The sequence below is a fragment of the Camellia sinensis genome, chromosome 8 (genome assembly GCF_055761805.1).
Source record: "Camellia sinensis isolate YWXY chromosome 8, ASM5576180v1, whole genome shotgun sequence".
NCBI classification, from domain to species: Eukaryota; Viridiplantae; Streptophyta; class Magnoliopsida; order Ericales; family Theaceae; genus Camellia; species Camellia sinensis.
In genome coordinates, this window is record NC_138968.1 from 8,689,422 (window position 1) to 8,713,934 (window position 24,513).

General features: G+C 35.0%; 1 pseudogene; it reads right to left on the reverse strand.

Moving 5' to 3' along the window:
• Positions 1-18,616: 18,616 nt before the first annotated feature.
• Positions 18,617-20,166, reverse strand: LOC114308637 (pathogenesis-related thaumatin-like protein 3.5 pseudogene; annotated as a pseudogene).
• Between the last annotated feature and the right edge of the window lie 4,347 nt (positions 20,167-24,513).

Consider the following 24,513-nt stretch of genomic DNA (forward strand, 5'->3'; position numbering starts at 1 on the left):
CTTTTTTCTTTTTTTTTTTTGTTATCAATATATACATAACCAACAATCCACTCATTATTATTATTTAACATTATTACTATTATTTATTTTAATAGCAAATCTTGCCTCTAAATTAGAGATTTCTACCATAAATTTATTTTAGGTTTAAAATTAATTAAAAGACCCTCCAAATATTTAATTTGCACTTTAGGATTCACCATCAAAATATTTGAGATTGTAAAATTATTATTATTTAATTATTTACTTGATTTGTATATTCAGGTTCTCATATTCTATATTAATGAATTTAATAGATAGATTAATGTATTTTCTACATTCATAATAGATACATAATACATCTTTAAGATTCATTCATAATGAATCTATCACATTCAATGCATTGACACTATCTCCATTAGTCTTCTATACATTATGTATATATAGGTGCATTCATCAATGATTAGTCGCCATCTAATTGATGTACATGTATCTTACTTAATGAGATGAATCTAGTATAATCATGTATAAGCCACATTAAGCCATATTTAGGAAAAATTCTTACAATATCTCACTTGGCTTGCATGATTATATTATGTCACTAGATTATCATAATATGGCCAACGTTCTCCCACTAGCAGATTGTACCATCACCATTAGATTCTGTTCAATGAAATTATTAGCACCAAATCATTGCAGTCAGTGATTTACACATTGATCAAGATTGTACAATGGTTATAGTGTTAATATTTTCCATCAACATGAATAAGTGAATCTTAAATCACAGAGATGACATTAGCAACATAATGGTGATTAATGCTAATTCATCTATAACGGTCCCGTTGTTTACATCTTCTTCTAAATTGTGCACAAGTATGAAAAATGAAAACAACAAACATAATCATTACTAACATAAGATGATTATAACATAACATTTATCACAAACATAATACACTCATTTCAAGTCTAAACATGATAAACCTTCTACTAAGCCCATGCACGCAACATGTTCTTGAAAGAGCTTAGGTGTGAGACCTTTAGTTACAGGATCTGCTAACCTGAGTGTAGTACCAATATGAGAGATGGAAACAATCTGATTCAGAACCATTTCTTTAACAACTAGATACTTGATATCAATATGCTTTGATCCTCCTGAAGTTTTGTTATTATTGGAGAACCGCACAGTAGTATCATTATCACAGTAAATCTATAAGGGCCTCGAAATTAAATCGACAAGTTGTAATCCAGATATGAAATTCTTTAGCCATACTGCATGACATGTGGCTTCATAACATGCTATGAACTCTGCCTCCATAGTAGAAGAGACTGTCAGAGACTGCTTATGACTCTTCCATGAAATGGGTCCATTAGCAAGCATAAAAATGCACCCAGAATTGGACTTTCGAGTGTATTTACATCCAGCATAGTCTGCATCTGAATAACCAATTACTTCAAGGCTATCTGTTCTTTGATAAGTGAGCATGTAATCCTTAGTGCCTTGTAAACATCGCAATACTTCATTAACTGTTTTCCAATGATCAAGTCTGGGATTGCTTTGGTATCAACTAAGCATACCAACTACAAATGCTATATCAGGACGTGTACAAACTTGAGCATACATAATGCTCTCAACTGCAGAGGCATAAGGAATTTCTTTCATTTGTTCCCTTTCTAAATTATTTTTGGGGCACTGAAATTCACTAAATTTATCACCCTTAACTATAGGAGCAACACTACTTGAACAGTTCTGCTTGTTGAACCTTTTAAGAACCTTTTTGATATAGGCTTTTTAGGACAATCCTAAAATACCACGAGACCTATCTCGGTGAATTTCTATCCCAATGATAAAAGAGGCTTCACCAAGATCTTTCATTTCAAAATTTCTCGTAAGGAATTTCTTTGTCTCATGTAGCATTCCCAAATTATTGCTAGCAAGCAATATATCATCAACATACAAAATTATAATGCAGATATTGCTCCCACTGATTTTAAGGTAGACACATTGATCAACCACACTATCCCTAAAATCAAATTTGGTGAAAACTTCATGAAATTTAAGATACCATTGTCGAGATGCCTGCTTTAGATCATATATGGACCTCTTAAGTCTACAAACCATATTTTCCTTGTTTTCATCCTGAAAACCTTTAGGTTGGTCCATGTAGACCACTTCATGCAAGTCACCATTCAAAAAAGTTATTTTAACGTCCATTTGATATAACTCTTGCTGCCATCAAACCGGTCAAGCTTCATGAAATCTTGAGTCATTTTCTAAATAGACATCGCCATATAAAATATTGTCTTTAGATTGTTGAAACAAATCGTCTTGAATTCTTCAGTTAGTGGTCTTCGAGTCTTCAAAATTTGGCGATGATCTTGTCTATGTAGGACAGAAATTTGGTTCTTCAAGTCGCGTTACTAAGTTGTTTTCCTAAAGACAATATTTGCACCCACTAAAAGGTATGCAGGGGGTTATAGCAAATTTGCCTCCAGGATACAATGAAGCCTGATCTTAAAGATCAAATCTACCGGCATCTGCACTGATGACAATAGATCAGAATACTCTTGATATAATCAAGAAAACCAAGACACTGATAATCAAATCTGCAGAACTTGATTACCAGTAAGAAAAGTAGAAATTTGCTTAAGAACTCTTGATCGAAAATTCTAAATCAAGAGGGAGAGAGAGAGAATTGCAGAAATGAATCCTGAATTTTGGATGGATTGAAATGGCTGATTTCGCAGCCTATTTATAGACCTTGATGCACCTGATCAAATGGTCATGTCTGTTGATCGCATCCAATCAGATCTGACCATTGGATCGACGGTCTACGGTGTAAATTATTCTCACACCGAATAGACGCCTTCACAAATCACTTCTAATCACGATCGGGTGCCATCTCGTCTGTATGATTGCGCACGTCTCCAATCAACAGCTATGATCAACCCGCTCCAGATCGAACACACAACCGTTTGATCGGTTGGTTGACTCATCACCAACGAATGGCACGCCAATGTTACGTGGAGCGGACTGTATTTATAGCGATTCCGGTATTCCCTGTTGTTGTTTAACTGTAATCCGGACTCAGTTCCGCAGATTTGTTGTTGTCTTATCCTCTTTACTATCCTTTACTCTTTGTTTTAGAGTTTTGGTTTGTGTTGGGCAAGTTGGGAATAAGTTGGTTGTGTTTTAAAACTTAGAATTTTGCCCAGGTCTTGGTCTCTCCGCTCGAGCGGCGCTTTGACACTCGAGCGGGCATTTGTTGCTGCCTCTCCGCTCGAGCGGTAGTTTGGACGCTCGAGCGTGAATTTCCTTCTCTCAGCATTTTGGTCGTCTGTAGAAAATTCTGGGAGGGTGCATCCGGCGCTCGAGCGGATCTTTGGACGCTCGAGTGTGAACCTGTGTCTGACGCTCGAGCGGGGTGTTTTACGCTCGAGCGGACATGTTTTATATTAGTCCGTGAAATCACTTTTTGAATCACTTTTCACTTTTCTTTTCTCTCTTTTACTTTCCCAAAACCGATTTTTGAGAGCTCCTCACTCTAAAACCTAACTTCTCTCTAGGGTTTGATCTAGTAGGAGTGTTTTCCTCACCTTGGGCCTTTGTAAGAAGTGTGTTGATCGTCGAGGGCTTCGTTTTGATCCAAGAAATTTAGGATTTGAAGCACTTCCGAGTTTTGCTCTTCTTCTCCTTGGGTTCTATTTTTGAGGTAGGGATTTCCTTGAATCTTTTTCAATACTTCACGTATAGATAGACATGTGGTAATTTTGTATTGCATGAAAATCATATCCATGTTGGATTTGTTTGAAATCATGAGAAAGAACCTAGGGTTGGTTGTTTGAAAATGGTTGTATTATCATTGATGGTTGTTTTGGGCTAATTGAAGTGTAAATTAGCATGTTATAATTGAAAGAAGAAAAGCCCTAAATTATATTTTGATTTGGTAAATTAAAATGGAGGGTAGTTAACCTATGTTGTAAATCACTATTGTTATTGTAAGTTGGGTGAAGGTGTTAATGCCTAAGGGATTAACCATGGCTTTGGAATGGGTTTGAAATGAATATAATGGACTAATATGAGTTATGGCTTTATTATCCACAGATTTGGTTTTGTGACAACAAAAGGGACGGAGTTGGTTTTGTGAAACAAAAGGAAATGGAACTTGTTTTTGTGAAATGGGAAAAGTATTTTTGAAATACGTATGAAAATTGGATTGTTGTTTCTTGAGTGTTGAACACACACATGTGAGGGATTGTATCTTTAACTACCATGTTAATGTTGTTGTTGGGTTTGTGGTCTCATAGTAATTGAGTCTTTAATAGATGTACTAAATATTTGCATCTAGAGGTTTTGTCCTTGGTCATCGGTGGAGGATGACACGGATGTGTTGGATTGTTGTGTATGCGTTACACCACTGTTGATTGAGCATTGTATGTGATGAAATGCTGAGATACATTATATATGTATACTTGCTCGGGAGAAACTAGTTATGTGTTCATATACTTTAACACGTTGCTTGTATCTTGATGGTTTATGTATGTGTTATACATGTTAGTTATGCCCTGTTATGTTTTGGTTGGTGGTGTTATACCTTGTCCTAAAAATTAGAGGTACTGTGACCTTCCAGTTAGCGCCTGGTAAACTGGCATGTTGTTGTGAGAGGTGTATCTTTGGCTTACTACGCACATAGCTAGTAGAGCAAAGTTTTGTTGTTGATGTTTCAGTGTGTCTGGGAATATCATGGATTGTGTCGGCTACAATTTTGGAGGGCTGAGTTGCCTCATTGGTTTATCTTATGCATGTTGGTGAGTTGCTATCTCCCTTTTTATAACGGTGCATGTATAGATTTGATTGTATCGGGAAGAAGCCAAAATGTCTTTTTTGTCTTTTGGAAAGTGTGAAGGAGAACGGATTTTTTTTAAAGAAATATATGTTTTGAAAAGGCACATCTGTGTATGTTTGGAAAATGGAAGAGAGTAGTGGGCTTAGTGAATTTATTTCCTAAGGAATTGTTAATGTCATGAAAGATTGGGAACGGGGGTTAATGAAAAGAAAAAAAAAATTTAATCGCCTATGGCATTGATTGAAATGGTTGTTTTCGAGAAAAGTTCATACTTATGTATATTTTGTACAAACTGTCACATTACTATCCTAATATGAGATTGAGCATTCATGAACATAGCTATCTGTAAGTTGTTATTGTTGAGGGCCATGTTGAGATCCCTACTGGACTATATGTTCATCCCACGTTGTTGAATCTTTTTCAGGTGTTGAGCTGAATGTGCTGCAAGATTTGGATCTTCTTATTTGTTGGCCATAGGGCCTCTCTTGTATTGGCGGAATGCCATATGTGTAAAAGGGTTGCACCCTTCTTCTTGATTCGTTAATGATGTAAGCCCATGGGCAATTTATTTATTATACTCAGGTTGTATTTACTTGCATACGAATGAGAGCAATGTTATTCACTTCTACGTGAATATACGAGTTTATTTCCGCATGTTATCTCTGAAATGGAATTAAGTAAATGAAATTGGTAATACTTCGAGTAATAAAAAGTGGGGCGTGACAGTATTCCACGTCACCCATGCCACGTTGGATCCACGTCATTGCTCCAACCTATCTGATGCTAATAGGAAAGCACCCTCATGGCGCCTTGTGCCCATGCGTCCGTGCTAAGTGCAAAGTGAGCCACCAAACGTCACACAGCCCACTGCTCATGCCACACGCGAGCGCATGTGTGGATGTGTGGATGGTGCTTCGGTGTGGGTGCATGCACACTAGCTTTCATCCCATAATTCCATATTTAAAAGAATATTCCATGTAGCATTTTATTAAGTGCTCCATGTTATACTCTCTTTCAAATGTGGGACAAAGTCCCCAAGCTTATTTCATGCTTTCCAAAGAAAAACATGGAAGGTTTTTAAAACACCCAAAAATTAAACTATAAATTTTGAAAACCATTTTGAAAATTCCCCAACATATATTGTATTTACAGGTAAGAATCTGCATAGGAAACAAAAAGCGTTAGAGTTGCTTTGTGACAAAACTCTTTTCCTACAATCAATAAATGAATTTCAATAGTAGTAGTAACCACATCTTCTACCATTATACAACTATATGACTACTTTTAACTACCATTTTACATTAGAATTGCTCCTTTTAAATGGTTGGCACGTACTACAAAAACATAAAGAATAAGCTTTAAGCCCAAAACAAATATAGATGTCCTTCATCATGTAATACAAAAAAATATATATATATATTTGCAATGCAATAATCCCAATGACTAATATCCAAATATTAAGGAGCCAAATACTGATGATGTTATGACAATCAAGGATATGATAATTGTTAATTATTTTTTAGGTAGATTTTTTTTGGGTGAATATTTTTTAGGTAGATTAATACCCATATGTTATGAAATATTACAATAATGTGATTAAACAAATTTGGCAGTGCACTTCAGTATCTATTATTTGCAAGAAAATTCATATATTAGATACCAAACCATTACAATTTCTGTTATTCTTCTTTATAAAAAGATCTTTTTTATTTTTTATTTTTTATTTTTTTGGTATTCTAATGTATTCTTTTTGAAAATCAAAACATTTTTCCTAGCATCAATTATTGAATATGAATAGTAATAACCAACCACATCTTCCACCAATATGCAAATAGATGATTACAATTGTTTCTATTTCCAATATTTTACATAAAACTTTTGAAGAATAAGCTATAAGCCAAAAACATCTTAAACAATAGGGTGGAAAGAAAAGGTTCAAATAAGCTTACCTAGACTGCACATCCTCCTTTCCTCTTATTCTTTTCATGACACATGATATCGTCATTGACACCTATCATGACAGCAAAATTGCGTGCTTGTACAAAGGGACCCCCTGCTAGGGCCTATAAATAAAATAAACCATTTGTTAATTACACATCAAGTAAGTTTCTACATTAAACAGTAGTTGCATCATCAAAAAGCTGCGTTTGGGTTCCCGAAACAGGATGTTAGAATAAGAACCAGAGGCCCTAATTCCACTTCCAAAGGTTTGCACTACATGTCAACCTATTCAGGGCACGTATGCTTTGATTAGAATACCTAAAAATTCTCAATTCGACTAATAGAAGCATCCATTCCGCACTCAAAATGAGATACAATTCTAAATAACACCAAACAAATGCCTAAATGATTCTTCAACAAATGAACAGATAAATAGAAATATCCTTATCATGACCCATAAAACAAGCAACCAAAAACCAAGTTTGCTATATTTTAACAGATACAAGCACAAGACCCCAAATTATATAATCAGCAAATCAATCCAGCACTTAGCATCTCCAATCCCTGACTCAAACCTATATCAAATTTAAATTTGGGTAAAAATCACTCAAAACACCCTCCACTCATTGTCCCAAACTTATACCAAATTGAGTTTTACTCAAAATTTTACCCAAATCAAATGTTTAATCAAAAATTTCAAGGCTATTTAGTAGCTCTCTCAAATTTGCCACTCTCCAATTACTGAATCTTTTACATGGGACAGGAAGTCAAACTTGGGAACTCACCGTCCTTGGCTTGTTAATCCTCCTAGTGAGGATGGGTATCAGCTTTGATTATCATGTTACTTTTTTTTCTCTATTATTATCTATTAATTTTTTTTTCTTTTACTGAATCTTTTACTTAAATCTGAATATGTCCATTGGAGTGGTTTACACCAAATAAAGCATTTACTCAAATTTTTATTCAAATAAGTAAAATTTTGAGTAAGCTTTTACTCAAGTATTCAAGCATTGTAGGGTGTGTTTGATTCAAGAGAATAGGGGGGTTATTTATTTTTTGGATTGCTTATTCAATAGAGAGAGATGTCCATCATTTGGGGCAATTTTAGTCTGCCGGACTCCACATCCTTCATATGAGGGACTAAAAAATCCTAGGGAGGGGGTGGGATTATTTCTATGGGATTGGGTTTGGCGGAGTTGAAGGCCTTTTTGAGGGTGGGCATGAGGTGAGAAGGGAGGTCTTTGGTGGTGTGGTACGGCGAAGGGAGGTCAGGCAATGGTGGTACATGGAGTTCAATTAGTTGGATTGAGTTTGAACACTTTTCAGAGAGTTTTCTTTTGATGGAAGTGAGGTTGACTGGGGTGGAACATAGATAGATTTTGAAGTTTCTTGTTGAGAGCTTTTTGGCTAGCTCTAGGTAGGGTGAGATGTGGCCATGCGCTAGCCATGGGAACATAAAAATTGAGATGGTGCTTTGTTTGCTTCCATGATCTCTTTCTCACTCTCTCTCCCTCCGGTTCTTACAGTAACTTTGTGCTGTGATGATATGTTGGAACAATCTTTTGTGTAAAAAAATAAATTGAAACTAAATCAAACAAAATAAAATAAATAACTTATAGAATTTATTTTACTGAACCGAATGAATAATAAAAGATCAAGTCGAGTGTGAGACACTCTGTCCTAAAGACAGATTTGCCCCGCTATGGGGCTTACGGTTAAGTGACGTCTATCTCTTAGGATACAATGATCTTCACAAATTGTAGTAGCACTCCAAACAATTTGTATAGCGAACTAGAACCTGTGTTCTATACTCTTTAAATTTTTTCCTAAAATGATATGAAGAATATATGTAACAAAGCAAAGATTGGACAACAAAAAGGAATTTTTTTCAGACTATTTTTAGATCCCCAAAACTGCTGGAAAATGCTGGAATTTATAGGCCAAATGATCTGTCCGAACAAGTGCTGATTTTGAACTGAACAAGTATGAAAAACCATGAACAGACACAGTTTGAATCCTTGGACAGATCTGCAACTACTACAGTTATAAAACTGTCCAGATTTTGAATCTGCCTGGACAGTTATGAATCTGTCCAGATTTGAACAAATTGAAAAAAAATGTTTGGACTGAAAAATCTGTTTGGGCTCCAACAGATCTGAAAATTGTTTTGACTGTTTAACCTATTTGGAAAAATTGGATTGGAGGAGGAAACATTGGACCGAAAATTAAATTCAAGTGTGAATTAATTTCGTTAAGAATTTTTGAAAAAAATTCAAATAAATTTCCTTCAAAAAATTAATATAAGAACCGACTCGACCCACAACCTACACCCGCTCCCGGTACGGCTCGGCTCGGCTCAGCCGACCGGACGGTGGCGGCGGCACGCATGCGCATGTGTGGTGGTTTGGGCTAAGGTTCACTTTGTCCATAACTCCTCCCTTCTACAAACTTGGGGTGCCCCTTGGGGCCCAACCAAAGTGTTGTAATCTAGAGCTTATATACATACAAAAACTCTCTTAAAGTTTTAATGTGGGACAACACATTTCAAGGAAACCCACATTTACTTCTTTAATTGTCCATTTCACGAACCCGAAAACGACGTCAAGTTCCCATTCACTCATAAATGGTTTTGACGAACCGTCTTTACCGTGTGACTTGCCATGCGACAAGAAACACGACACTTCTTCGGACCCACCCCAAAAGACGTTTGGGGCCCACTCCATTTTGGGCTCAAAGATGGCCTAAAATAAGCCTAATAAAACCAAATTTTCCAACAATGCCCCACATGAATGGAATTTAACGGAGAGAAAATGCAGCAATATGATCTAATTACAGAGAGTACAGAAATTGGAAATATTCTACAAAGGATAGGTAGCTTTTAGCTTTGAACCTTCCCTTGTGAGACACAATCGGATTTACTAGCTAACCAATGAACATGATGTCTTGAACTGTTCAGCCGTTTGTGTAAACCAAGACAATAAAACTCACATAGTACATTAGCAGTTACAGTTTAGTTCTCACTATTGTGTTCATTTTGGCACTGAACAACCTGGTCTTTCATGAGTGCTCTAGAGAATTGTAGCCCTTCACAAATTTCATAGAACCGGCCCGGTTCACACACACATAAGTGATTCTTATGAAGAGTATCCTACCATACTCCACTAGGTTTACCTAGATATAAGAATCATTGAAAGTATTTAACCTAAAGCGTTGCAGACATCACTATTTCATCATAGAAATGGGTAAGTGTTTGACTCCCCAGTGATCCTTCTGAGTCATCCAAAACTCGGTTGTCCCTTTGAACCTAGATCTTGAGATCTCCAGTCAACTAGGTTGGGTTGCCATTGTGGTAACTCTTATTTAATAGGCTTAAGTCCCATTCCCCTCGATGAATTCTCAACTAGCTCTCTAGCTAACCCTTTGGTTAGTGGATCTGCTATGTTGTCTTTAGACTTCACATATTCAATGGAAATAATTCCATTAGAGAGTAGTTGTCTCATGGTGTTATGTCGACGACGAATGTGTCGTGACTTACCGTTATACATATGACTCTGTGCTTTACCAATTGCTGATTGACTATCACAATGTATACATATAGCAGGCACTGGTTTTGGCCATATTGAAATATCTTCAAGGAAGTGGCGAAACCATTTGGCTTCTTCCCTAGCTTTATCTAAAGCTATGAATTTTGATTCCATAGTAGACCTAGCAATGCAAGTCTGTTTGGAAGATTTCCAAGATACAGCCGCACCACCAAGAGTAAAGACATGCCCACTAGTGGACTTTGAGTCTCTAGTATCTGACATCCAATTTGCATCATAGTAACCTTCAAGTACTGCTGGATATCTAGTATAATTTAGCCCAATGTTACGAGTAAATCGGAGATATCTTAGAACCCTTATAATTGCTTTCCAGTGTTCTACTCCTAGATTACTCGTATATCTACTTAATTTACTTACTACATAAGCTATATCTGGGCAAGTGCAGTTCATCACGTACATTAAACTTCTAATAATTTGGACATACTCTAATTGAGAAATACTTTCCTATACATTCTTAGAAAGAAACAAATTAACATCCACAGGTGTTCTAGCAAGATGATCATCATCTTTGCTAAATTTGTCAAGTATTTTCTCAATGTAATGAGATTGTGATAAAGCATAACCTTCTGATGTTTTGGTAATTTTCATATCAAGAATTACATCAGCAATGCCCATGTCCTTCATGTCAAAATGTTTATTCAACATTTTCTTGGTAGTTTTAATCATGTCATTATTACTACCTATGATGAGCATATCGTTCACATAAAGACATACAATGACACTTTGTCTATGTTTTTAATATAAACACATTTGTCACACTCATTAATTTTAAATCCATTTGGCATCATTGCCTTGTCAAATTTCTCATACCATTGCTTTGGCGCTTGTTTTCAGCCATATAATGATTTAACCAATTTACACACTTTCTTTTCTTTTCCTGGAACAGAAAATCTTTCTGGTTGTTCTATGTAAATTTCTTCATCTAACTCACCATTTAAGAAAGTGGTTTTCACATCCATTTGATGAATTTCTAGATTGTACAAAGACGCAATAGCAATTAGCATTCTAATGGATATTATTCTAGTAACCGGTGAGTATTTGTCAAAGTAATCTAGACCTTCTTTTTGTCTATACCCTTTGACCACAAGTTTTGCCTTGTATTTGTCAATTGATCCATCCGCTTTCATTTTCCTCTTGAAAATCTACTTGTACCTAAGAGGTTTACAACCTAGTGGCAAATCCACCAATTCCCAAGTGTGATTTTGCAGGATGGATTCAACTTCACTATTGACAGATTATTTCCATAAAGGAGCTTCAAGACTGGACATAGCTTCTTTAAAAGTTAAAGGCTCATTTCCTAACAAAAATGTTAGAAAATTTAGACCAAAAGATTTTGAGATTCTAGCTCATTTAGTATGCCTAGGTTCCTCTTCATCAATTTGATCTTGCTCTTGTTCTTGATCATTACTAGTACTAGCATCAAAAGATCTTTTATTATTACTAGTCTCTTGTCCAATCTTATTCGGAAACACATGTTCAAAGAAAGTTGCATTCCAAGATTCAATAATAGCATTTATATGCATTTCAGAATGTTCTAATTTATGAATCAAAAACCGATATGCACTACTATTCTTGGCCTAACTAATGAAAATGCAATTAACGGTTTTAGGACCTATCTTAGTCTTTTTAGGACTAGGAATAGCCACTTTAGCCAAACACCCCCACACTTTTAAGTATTTATAGGATGGTACTCTCCCATGCCATATTTCATAAGGTGTTTGATTCACTTTCTTTCGAGGTACTTTATTAAGTATATAATTAGCAGAAAGTATTACTTCTCCCCATAAGTTTTGAGATAATCCAGAACTTATTAACATGGCATTCATCATTTCTTTCAAAGTCCTATTTTTCCTTTCAGTAATTCCATTTTACTGAGGTGAGTAAGAAGCGGTGGTTTGATGAATTATTCCATGTTCTTTACAATATTCACCAAAAGGTGATTCATATTCACCATCTCTATCACTTCTAAGTTTCTTAATTTTCTTACCAAGTTGATTTTCAACTTCATTCTTATATTGAATGAAAGTTTTCAAAGCTTTATCCTTGGTTCGAATTAAATAAACATAACTATATCTAGTATAGTCATCTATAAAAGTGATAAAATACTTTTTCCCACCTCTAGTTTGAATTGATTTAAAATCACAAATGTCACTATGAATTAATTCAAGTGGTTCCGTACTTCTTTCAATTGAATGAAAAGGAGTTTTGGATAATTTTGCCTCAACGCAATTTTCACATTTATGATTTGAATCAATGTCAAATTGAATCAATGTCAAATTTAGGTAAACATTCCATATTAATTAATCTACGCAAAGATCCATAATTAACATGTCCAAGTTTACATGCCATAAATTTGAAAACTCAAGCAAGTAAGAAGAAGATGTATTTTTATTAATAACAGAGGGTACAATAGTCATTACATTCATTTTGAAAAGGCCATCCGACATGTAATCTTTTCCTACATACATCCCGTTTTTAGTAAGTACAAACTTGTCACTTTCAAAAACTAGCCTAAACCCATTTTTACTCAACAAAGATCTGGAAACAAGATTCTTGCGAATGCCCGGTACATGCAGCACATTGTTGAGAGTGAGTTCCTTTCCAAATGCCCGATGTTCCTCTTTGTCACAGATGTAACACTTGCCATTAAACTTGTACTTCTTAGTTTCTCCTCCTTTAGATAGCATTTTCTTCTGCCATCTTTTATATTCAGTTCCTAAAAACTTCTCTGGTTTTTCACTATGATTCATTGGTACAGTCACAACAGAAGGAAGGGTTGGCGCAATTGTAGCCACCATACCAGTACTAGTTTAAACATTAGCTTGACCAGTTTCTGTAGCTATGAATTCTAAATTATAAAACAAAATTATAATTAGAATTTTATACTACACAGAAAATTAAACCATAAACACAGAATTTTTAAATTCTGTAAAATAAAAGAAACAAGAATTGTAACTTTTATTTCCAATTAATTTGAAAATAAAATAAAATTTTATTTAACTAAATTAATTCCACACAAAAAATTTAAACCAAGACCACAAAATTAAATTTTGTTAAAATAAAAGAAACAAGAATTGTAACTTTTATTTTCAATTAATTTGGAAATAAAATAAAATTTTATTTAACCAAATTAATTCCACATAGAAAATTAAATTTCTGTAACACTTCAATAATTAAAATACTAAAACAAAATTTTAATTAATGAACACTCATAAATAATTTCTGAAAATCAAAATTAATTTCTGACAAAATTCCACAAATAAATATTCTGAATTGTTAATGACACCAGTATATTACTACTAGTTGTCAAAGAAAATGGACAGTATATTACTATTATCTGTCAAATAGTATATTACTACTATTTGTTTTCCAACCAAAATAATATTTTGTAAAATCACAGAAAATAATTTCTGTAAGAAGAAGAAAGAAGAAAGGAAATAATCGAAAAATTCTGTATAAACAGAATAATTCGAATCTTTCTTAAGATTGTCGAAACAATCTTCTATGTAAAAAATAAATTGAAACTAAATCAAACAAAATAAATAACTTACAGAATTTATTTTACCGAACTGAATGAATAATAAAAGATCAAGTCGAGTGTAAGACACTTTGTCCTTAAGACAGATTCGCCCCGCTACGGTGCTTACGGTTAAGTGGTGTCTATCTCCCAGGATACAATGATCTTCACAAATTGTAGTAGCACTCCAAATAATTTGTACGGCGAACTAGAACCTGTGTTCTATACTCTCTAAATTTTATCCTAAAATGGTATGAAGAATATATGTAACAGAGCAAAGATTGGCCAGCAAAAAGGAATTTTTTTTTTCCAGATTGTTTTCGGATCCCCAAAACTGCTAGAAAATGCTAGAATTTATAGGCCAAATGATCTGTCCGAGCAAGTGCTAATTTTGAACTGAACAGGTATAAAGAAACGCTGAACAGATACAGTTTGAATCCTTGGACAAATCTACAACTGCTACAGTTATAAAACTGTCCAGATTTTGAATTTGTCTGGACAGTTATGAATCTATTCAGATTTGAACAAATTGAAAAAACTGTTTAGACTGAAAAATCTGTTTGGGTTCCAACAGATCTAAAAACTGTTTGACTATTTAACCTGTTTGGAAAAATTGGACTAGAAGAGGAAACATTAGACAGAAAATTAAATTCAAGTTTGAATTAATTTCGTTATGAATTTTGGAAAAAAGTTAAATAAATTTCCTCCAAAAAATTATTATAAGAACCGACCTGACCCACAACCCACACCCGTGCCCGGCACGGCCGGACGGCGGCGGTGCACGTGTGTGGTGGTTTGGGCGAAGGTTCACTTTGTCCATAACGCTTCCCTTCTACAAACTTGGGGTGCCCCTTGGGACCCAACCCAAATGTTGTAATCTAGAGCTTATTTACATACAAAAGCTCTCTTAAAGTTTCAATGTGGGACAACCCATTTCAAGGAAACCCACATTTACTTCTTTAATTATCCATTCCATGAACCCGAAAACGACGTCAAGTTCCCATTCACCCATAAATGGTTTTGACGAACCGTCTTCACCATGTTTGTCCATTGCAAGGAACACGTCACCTCTTCGGACCCACCTCAAAAGACGTTTGGGGCCCACTCCATTTTGGGCTCAAAGATGGCCCAAAATAAGCCTAGTAAAACCAAATTTTCCAACATGATATCCCTTACATATAGAGAGAGGAATGATCCATGAGATGCATAATAGAGATGATAAATTTATGTCACAGATATGAGATCTTCTGTTCTCAAATTCTTTGATTTTCAAATCTTTGTATTTTCTTGTCTTTGAACACTCAAAACTATTCAATTATGTTTGAAGATTTTCATATATTGAAATTCCTATATTATCCAAAGGTTGTAACTATTTTGGGACAAAAAGGCATAATGATTTTTTTGAAACTTTCTACGTTTAAGGAACAATAATCACGTAACCGTGGAAAAGATCGACAAGACAATAAATGGTAATTAAAATTGGCTTAACTTGTTGAGTTTGATTTCCGTTTTTTCATTGATAGTTCCCTAAAAGCTAGGAGAAAATCAACTCAAGGATTTTCTCGAGTTAAAAAGAAAAGAGAAATGTCTCAGACCTCTAATTCAAGAGCACTAATAGCTCTAATGTTGGTATGGGTCCCACATGATGGGATGTTTTACTCTTGTTTTTTTTTTTTTTTTTTTTTTGATTTTCCAACTCATTAGAGCTGATTTAGTGGTCCAAATTTAGTGGTACCAATCATTCTTGAAAAGAAAAATGGAATGTTTGTATGCATATTTAACCTTTCTTCATCAATAAGAGCATACACCATGCTCCTTATTTTTTCTTCCTGATGGAATTTTAACCTCCAAAAATTCTCATATAAATAATCGGGTCTCTATAGTCTTTAATATTATTTGTGGAATGATTGTATAAACCCTAAACAAACCCTAAACCTTAAAATAAAAGATAAAACAGATTTTATATGATTTTTTTACTATTTGACACAAATGTTTAGTGAAACCCATATTTTTGTGTGTTAAATAAAAAATTCATTCATATATATATGTACGTCATAGAGAGAATTAAAAGAGCATGCACAAAATCATTAAGTTAAAAAAAAAAAAAAACATGGCGGCAATTATGGCTTGAAAATATATAAGTTTCGTTTGGAGCCACTTTTCAAAATCCTTTCTAAGTATAAAAATTCTTTTGAAAAACTTTTTTATTTTTTACTTTTATGTTTGATAAAATTATCGAAAGGCATTCCTTCAAAAGTCACGAGCTGTGAAAGTCTGTTTCAAAGGTGTTACGCAGAGTGAATTTTGAAATTCTATTCAAATCCACTTCCTACAAATTGAGCCAGGTCATTAAGAGAAAATTCGAAACTACTTTTCATTTAAAAAAGAAAAAGAAAAAAGTACACTCTTTGCTTATCTAGCCTTTTTTTTTCCCATATATTTTACCATTACTTTTTATTTTACCAATTCATCCAAACAAACTATTTAAAGAGTCTCTCTTAATATTAAAATAAATATTGTATTAACTAATCTATTATAACAAATTAAATAAAATGAGACTAGTTATAATAATGAACTGCCATCTTTTAAAAACTTTGTTAAAGATGCTTTTAGTAGATTCCAATCAGTTTCTCATGCTTTTAAAGATGCTTTTAACAAGGGTGGAATGTGCAGTGGGGATGTATCAATTAAAAACTTTGTTAAAGATGCTTTTAATAGATTCCAATCAGTTTCCCATGCTTTCAAAGATGCTTTTAACAAGGGTGGAATGTGCAGTGGGGATGTATCAATTGTGATAGAGACCCCCACACATAAAAGATCTCCACAACCCCTCACTCTCATCCCAACTACACATAATGTGGGGCCACACATACATAAGTGGACCCCCACACATCAAGGGCCAAGATCAAATTGGTGATCATGAAACCCCCAAAAAAGGGGTCCAAAACATTTCTCTAGCTTCTTAAATGGAATGGGTTTTGGGGTTTAAAACTCTTAAAGAGTGGACTAAAACAGGGCAACTATGCTCAGACACCTTCGACCAATAAGTTAAAAAAAAAGGTTGATTCTTGGACTATGTCAAGAAGATTGTAAGCTATATAATGGACCTAGGTCTGCCTTTGATTAGGCATAAAATTGGTTGGATAATTGGCATCTTTATACAAAAAAATAAGACTCAACAAATTTTTTGTTAAATTATAATTTAAAATTTATTTTTTATTTTATATAGCTATCTCTTAAAATACACTATCCATTAGACTTCTATAACAAACTTCTATTCTAAATCTATTTTATTTATAAAAAAAATCTTTTATTATCTATTCTTTCAATGAATAGTACCTAAATAAATAAATAAATAAGTCAAAAGTGGAGCTAAATTTATCCCCCGAAAAAATGATAAATTATTAAATAGCCAATGAACTACCTCAACAAATTTGTTACGGTATTGCAACTATAGGAGAGTAAAAATCACAAAATTGGGTTGACTGGAATAGGTCTGAAGTTTAGGCCCAAGATCAAAACCCCAATCCCCTATCTCCTCCTCCTTTAGGCCTAAAAGGGAGAAAAATGCCCATAAAAAGTAGGTCAGAAAGGAATGACCGTATTGACAGACCAACTACACTATTGCATATTAGTTATTAATCTATTTAAAGGATGAAAAATGTTTTAAAGCACTAAAAGAAAGGTTCTAAAAGAGTTCTAATTTGTCTTTATTACTATGTTTTGTCTTTTTTCCTCTTTTTTTTTTTTTTTTGGCACTGCCAGCTTAGTAAAGCTGCTCTACTAGAGCTCTCTATCACTACTATTAAAGGATAATAAGACCCACGTTTATCACAAGACTAAATCTAACGTGGATGTTTTACGGGTTTTTGATGTTACTCTATAATCCTAAATTGTTAAGAGAGTGAGATTCTTATTGTTGGAAACAAAATTAAATTGTTTTTATATTTTATTTTTTGTTTTTTTGTTACTGCATTAAAGAAAAGAAACATAGAACAATGCACTGAGAAAATACATGTTTTAGTTGAGAAAAATGATATACAAATAGAATTTAATACCAGAATAATCTGATAATAGTATTCTTATAATTACGAACCATGACAGACATTTTAACTTACAAATGAATATAGATATAAACGTGACATATCATACTGAATGAAATTCTTATATACAAATTTTTTTTATATAACGTTACTTTTGAAAGAACAAATTCAAGAAGGGGAGTATTATAATGATTATGGACATTAATGGAATGGGCCAAAGAATGTTTGAGGAAGAAATGTTTGAGAAAGAAACCATATCTAAGATCTCTCTATTAGTAGTGTGTTGAGATTGGACCATTGGTGGAGCTGGTATTAGTATTGCACCATTTGATCTCTTCGTCCTACATTCATGCCAAGTTAAATTTTGCCCTATTAGGAAGGAAAAAAAAAAATTAGAAAGTGCAATGGTTGATTATAACTTTTGAAGTAGTAATTTACTTAAAAAAATACTCATTTAAAATTTGAAATGTGTGGATCAACAATAATGTTATGATGATAGTATTTATGTATCAAATTGTATTTACTATTACATTGGTTTAACGGGACACACCACTGTCTTTCACCAACGCAATAAAAACGCATCATATGGTAATGCACAAATGCGGTTATTATAATATTATTAGTGGATCAAATTCATTGTATTGCACCCCATCAAGTTTAAATTTATAAGATAGGTTCAAATTTCAAACATTTTTAAAAAAAAGGCTGAAGATGTATGTTCCTGGAAGCGAGACTAGGGCAAAAGATGATGGTATAATCGAAAGCCTTGCAAGTGAAAGTGTTGGTACCATCATCGAATGCATAGCTATAAGCTCTCAGACAAGTAGTCTTGAAAATGATGGAACAATAAGAGGGTCTGCAAGTAGTTGGGTTAGCAAACTCCCCACTATAGCAATATTGGTCTAGCCCAAATGTCTCACATGCACTCCTGCATCTAACCACTCCCACTCCACCATTGTCCCCATCGACCACCTGAAGCTCTTTTGGGCAACCTGCAAAGTTTTTATTTATGACAGTACTACTTGAGCATCATCAACAAGACAACCATGAAACATAGTGACTGCAAATGTAACCCTATATTGCATTGTAGTATGTGCGTGATTTACAATTTATATTTTTTATTCTTCTCTATTTTTGTGTCCCACCGATCCTAATTAAGTGTTTCACAATTTTTAACACATTTGAGGATGGTGGTCAGGTGGTTTGGAGGACAGGAGGTCGAAAGTCTATACATAGTTGTTTGAAGAAAAAGATTCATGCCCATTAAGCCAGAGGCATTGCTCCTTGCCACTATAATCTTGGTAGCAAAAATTATTCAATCTTCTCATAACACTACATAGTTGTGCCTAAACAATGTTTTGTGATTTTCCTCTTGTTTTTTTCTTTTTTTCTTGTGTGGTCATGCAAAGTTATACCCCTACTATTGGATAGGCACACTATCAACATAGTGTGCCAAGGAGATTGAATAATTAATCTAACCATGGGATTGGGATCAGACTTTGACTTAGCCTCTATAAATGGAGCACTTGCATATATCCCTAACAATAGGCCCATCTAGGCCAATCTAACCATGGGATTGGGATCAGACTTTGACTTGGCCTCTATTTAGAGAGCACTTGTATATATCCCCAGCAAATCCTATGTTTCCAGGCCCATCTAGGCCACTTTTGTCCGACTTTCAGTATATAAGAGCTCCTATTGTCACGCCCAGGAAGAGTTTTCACGCTCTAATCACCAAATCCTACTTTTTTACAAAAAATAAAAAATCATTAATTACCTGTGTTGAGGTCTGAAACACATCCGGTGGCATTGCATACTCCAAACACCCTTTGTGGGGCAGTAATGAGAGGAAGATTATAACCATCCACAGTTCTAACATCATAGAAGTCTTTTTTATTGGCACCAGTGCCCATCATGATCTCAATGAGAAACGTAGTTGGTACGGCTCCAACGCCATCACACTCCAGCCTCCCACCTCAATCCCCTATTTGGCACATGCCCACCCCTGACTTATCAAATTTGCACCCTGTCCTTGCCCATATCTAACCTGACCACCCTGGAAATGCCGGAATTCTGACACTTTGGCTAGAGTCCAATTTGAACCCTGTTGTTGAAAGTTGCGGTGTCCCTAAAGTGGCAAGTGTTCCAGGCCAGATTGTTTGTGGGCAATTGTTAGTAACAGTGAATGTGGAGGCAAATGAGTTAGTTGGGAATGATTTGACAAGAAAGAATAGCAAGAACATCCATGGTGATGTTGTAGTGAACATTTTGGGGTAGAGAGAAGCGGGTTATGGTTCCAAATTCCAATGCCCTGTTCTTTTCCAGGAATGGGTTAGTAGCAGGGTTCTAAATAAATTGGGATTTTGAAATTGCAATATCAATATTTTGACCAATACTATTTGATATAAACCAATCGAATACTATTATTTAAAGCCAAGGTTAATAATCAGTTATAGGAAAGAGACACTGCTATATATTGTATTTACAGGTAAGAATCTACATGGGAAACAAAAAGGGTTAGAGTTGCTTTGTGACATTACTTTTTTTCCTACAATCAATAAATGAATTTCAATAGTAGTAGTATCCACATCTTCCACCATTATACAAATAGATGACTACTTTTAACTACCATTTTACATTAGAATTGCTCCTTTTAAATGGTTGGCACGTACTACAAAAACATAAAGAATAAGCTTTAAGCCCAAAACAAATATAGATGTCCTTCATCACGTAGTACAAAAAAAAAATTTGCAATGCAATTATCCCAATGACTAATATCTAAATATTAAGGAGCCAAATACTGATGATGTTATGACAATCAAGGATATGATAATTGTTAATTATTTTTTAGGTAGATTTTTTTTGGGTGAATATATTTTAGGTAGATTAATGCCCATATGTTATGAAATATTGCAATAATGTGATTAAACAAATTTGGCGGTGCACTTCAATATCTATTATTTGCAAGAAAATTTATATATTAGATACCAGACCATTACAATTTCTGTTATTCTTCTTTATAAAAAGATCTATTTATTTTTTTTTGGTGTTCTGATGTATTCTTTTTGAAAATCAACACATTTTTCCTAGCATCAATCATTGAATATGAATAGTAATAACCAACCACATCTTCCACCAATATGCAAATAGATGACTACAATTGTTTTTATTTCCACTATTTTACATAAAACTTTTGAAGAATAAGTTGTAAGCCAAAAACATCCTAAACAATAGGGTGGAAAGAAAAGGTTCAAATAAGCTTACCTAGACTACACATCCTCCTTCCCTCTTATTCTTTTCATGACACTTGATATACCGGCATTGACACCTGTCATGACAGCAAAATTTCGTGCTTGTACAAAGGGACCCCCGGCTAGGGCCTATAAACAAACTAAACCATTTGTTAATTACACATCAAGTAAGTTTCTACATTAAATAGTAGTTGCATCATCAAAAAGCTGGGTTTGGGTTGCTTAAAACAGGATGTTAGAATAAGAACCAGAGGCCCTAATTCCACTTCTAAAGGCTTGCACTACGTGTCAACTTATTTCTATGGGATTGGCATTATAGCGTTTTGTGGTTGAGTGTTGTGGTTTATATCTTGTTTTCCACCCTTTCTTTCCTTATATTTAAGATTTGGGATGTGTTGAGCGAGTTTGGAACAGGTTGGTTGTGAGTTGGTGCAAGTGGTTGCTGCCCAGGTTTTTGCCTCTTCGCTCGAGCGAGGCTTCTTACGCTAGAGCAAGCCTTGAGTACTTATCTCTTCGCTTGAGTGAGCTTTCTTGCACTCGAGCAAGCCTTGTTTGGTGTGTCTCTTCGCTCGAGCGAACATCCTTGTGCTCGAGCGTGCGTCTGCGTCTCTTTTAGACCTGAAGAGTGGCATTCTTCGCTCGAGCGAGCTTTCTCACGCTTGAGCGAGCTCTGTACTCCTTCGCTCGAGCGAGCATTCTTGCGCTCGAGTGTACATCTGCTTTGGTGGGTTGTAGACCTGAAGCCTTGCTTTGTTCGCTCGAGCGAAGCTTCTTACGCTCGAGCAAGGTTCGTTCGTTGTGTCTGGTCACTCGAGCGACAACCCCTTCGCTCGAGCGAGCTTCGCATATATCATATTTCAGCAATAGGAATTTTACCCGTTTTTCATTATCTTCTTCCTCTAAAACCCTAGATCCGACTCTCTCTCTCTCTCTATCACTCCTTCTCTCTACAAACACTCCATTTCTAGGGCTTTTCTATCCTTTTCTCTTTATTAAAAAACTAGAACTTTGAGTCGGCTTTCTTTTGATCCAAGAAAATACAAGTTTGGAGCATCTTGGGGTTTCTCTCATCTCCTCCTTTGGACTTCTACTTTGAGGTAGGGATTTCTTGAGTTTTATATATATATATATATATATATGTTATACAATGTTGTTGTTAATTTAAAAGTTTCCTTGAAGGATAAATGTTGATTTTGATTTTGGTGATCTAAAATGTAGAGTTTTCAAAATGGGTTTAATCTCAATTCATTTTCATTAAATTCTAGTGGGTTTGTCTAGTTATTGAACACAAAAGGATGATTTAATGGGGTTTCTTTGAGGGAATGGGAAATGTTTGGTTTTTGATGAAAACCCTAGGAATTAGGGTTTTTGGAAAAATTAGGAAATGTTCATGGAAATTTCTTAGATAAAAAGATGAATGTGTAGACATTTCAAAATGTGATTTTCAAAAGTGGGGTAATCGTATTAAATACTATTGACAAATAAGTGATGATATGTATAATTGTGAAATGAAAGAATTCTAGCTATGTATTAAATGCATTATGATTACTTTCTGAAAGAATAATGAAGAATGGAAGTGGGATTTGTGATGGTTGATATTGTTGTGGAGTGGTTTGAAATGGAGGAATGTTATGAGATGTTATCTATATATTTCATCATGATTTCAATTGACTTATTAACATATTGCACATCCTGAAATGAGTTGGAAATATTTAATTTGAGAAAGACTCATATTGGAATGAGAACTATGGTTGAGTTACGGGGTAAATATGTTGGTAAGTCCGGATAGGGGGTATAGATGAACTTTGTTAAGTTGGCCTAAGAGTCCTTAGTGAAAGACCAGAAAACCGCGCGGATAGGTGTCGAGCCTTCCAGTTAATACCAGTAAAAATGACAGTTTGGTAGTACTCGTAGAGTCTACTTGCAGACACCAGCCTAGGGATTACCAGTGTCGTATTTACTGCCCCTTTGTCTAAAATTGGAAATTTGGAAATGTGTTGAGATTGCAAGCTTTTATTGAAAACGGAAGTCTTTGAGAAGAACATGAAATGAAATTTTCTTTAAAGGCGCATTGCATGGCATTGGCATTGGCATTGGCATTGGCATTTACATTTACATTTACATTGGAAGTTGCATAACTATATATACTTTGTGAGAATTCTCTATTGGGCTTTATGCTCACCCCTATGGGATTTGGTGCAGGGAAAGATGCGGTGATTCCGCCGAACTGAAGGCGTAGATATTTTTGTGAAGAGTAAATAGCTCTCTGTTTTTGTTGTGAATTTGTAAAGCCAAGGGCTAACATGTTTTGGGTCCAGGAGACCATTTTGGTGTAACCTGGCTATTGCCTTGGAACGTAAGCCCTTAAGGGCACTTTATTGTTTTGAGAATAGATGTTTCACATGCTATAGATTCAGGTGTTCTTTTATCTTTGAATGTGTATCCGCATATGGAACTTTTGTAAAGACTCATTTATTAATTACGCAAAGAAGGAAGAATTATTATAATTAATGTGGGTAGTCCATGTTGAATTATTTCGGGGCGTTACAACTTAGTATCAGAGTTACCGGGTTTTGAATACTTGGGGCTCACGGGGAGTGGTTGTTATACCACAATGGGTTCATTTCGCATGATTAGGAAAGTGTTTTGCTTATTTGTGATTGCATGATAACATGTTTGTGTGACTATGTGGGTATGGGATTAGACTTTTGGGATGTTATTTGCGCCTATTAGATCCCTTGAGGTCTTATTAGAAGGGTACTTGATCAATACTCATTCTACTAAGAATTTTTGGTTTCTCATGGGACGAATCTCATCACTAAAGGATGATTCGTATATGTTTATGTGACTAAGTGCTTATGTGGGATCAATTAAACTGTTTGTGTGATAGAATACGTGTGATAGTTGTAATTGACCTGTAAGGCAAGTTGCAAGCACTTTAGGAATTGTGTGCTAAGTTGTTTGTTTTGTTCCTCAATTAGGATGTCTGAAAGAATCTGAACTCGTGATGGTAGAGGTGGAAGGCGAGGTAGGGGTCGCCGAGGCGTGCATGAGGTACTGGTGCAAAAGGTTCTGGTGCAAGAAGAGGGTTTAGGCCAAGGTAACATGGCCGAACAAGTTGGGCAAGTGGAGGTACCGGGGGAAGCTGGTCAAGCCGCAATGGGGACTCTAGCCCAGGAGATGGCGAGGGCATTGAGAGAGTCCATGAATATCCTTAGGGAGGGAACCCAAGCTAGGGAGAACGCCGTGGAGACAAAGGCAAGCTTCCTTACGAGGGAGTTCCTACGGGCCAAGCCAGATGAGTTCCATGGTGGCCCTGATCCGAAGAAAGAAGATGAA